Consider the following 1171-nt stretch of genomic DNA (forward strand, 5'->3'; position numbering starts at 1 on the left):
TTTTACTTTAATACCTGTTAAATGTGTTTAAGATCAAAAGGATAGAGACAAGTCTCTTTTGATAAGTTATAGACATTGAAATGAACAGTCTTTATTTTTTCCCCTAATATCTCTCATTCGCACTCTTTTTTTCCCCTTTCACCCAGCGTCCAGCGTCTTCCCCTTTCTCTAAAAAAAAACCCCTGCAGTCTGTGTGGCGGAAAGTACGAGTTAGGCTCCCCACCGCCTACCGAACCAACCAGGCCATCCACCAGTATATTTGGCAGTTGATGGCGTTGCCGTTCCTGCCTGCCGGACACATAACCGAGACGTTCCATTAGCTTCAGGCCCGTGCAAACTCCGTCCAACTGACGCAGCTAGTGGACTACGTCAATCGTCAATGGATAATTAACGCCATCTTTCGGGTTGAAGATTGGAGCGTCTTCAGGCGTTCAATTAGAACAAATAATGATGTAGAAGGTAATTGCAATATACAATTGATTTCATTTTTATTTTATTATACAATTATTTTCAATTTGCTATTGAATTCGTTAAATAACACACCCAAATCTTAAATCATGTTTGCATTGATTTCAGACTGGCATCATCGACTCAACAGCCAGGCACATCATGGAGCAGTGCCCTTCTACGTGCTGGTACCAGCCCTGCGCAAGGAAGCAGAGATGGTGGACATCAGCGTGCAGTCTTCCGACCTGGAGCGTGAGCAGCGTTCATCAACTGTCAACGCACGCCTGGAAGAATACTGGACAAAGTATTCAAATGGTGAAGTGTCCACATCCACCTTTTTGAAGGCTGTTTCGCACTTGTATGGACCCTCTGAGTGAAGTGAATGAAAAGATAAGACAGATGTTAAGTGTTGTGTTCATTGTACACTGTATTTGTTTCATGTACATATTTGTAAGATTTATATGTATGGTTTGATTAATGTAAATGTGTTGCATAATGTGTTCATTGTAATTTGTATTATACTATATTGTTGTTCTGTTCACTGTATTTGTTTCATGTACATATTTATTAATTAATGTAAAGGTGTAACATCAAGTTTTCATTAATTAATATAATGTAAATGTGTTGCATAATGTGTTCATTGTATTATACTATATTCTGTATTGTTGTTCTGTTCACTGTATTTGTTTCATGTACATATGTATTGATTAATGTAAAGGTGTAA

At 38.3% G+C, this 1171-nt stretch overlaps 1 pseudogene; it reads left to right on the plus strand.

Moving 5' to 3' along the window:
• The first annotated feature begins 218 nt into the window (after positions 1 to 218).
• On the plus strand, positions 219 to 940 carry LOC127869696 (uncharacterized; annotated as a pseudogene).
• The last annotated feature ends 231 nt before the right edge of the window (positions 941 to 1171 follow it).

Source organism: Dreissena polymorpha, chromosome 2 (assembly GCF_020536995.1).
Source record: "Dreissena polymorpha isolate Duluth1 chromosome 2, UMN_Dpol_1.0, whole genome shotgun sequence".
Taxonomy (NCBI): domain Eukaryota; kingdom Metazoa; phylum Mollusca; class Bivalvia; order Myida; family Dreissenidae; genus Dreissena; species Dreissena polymorpha.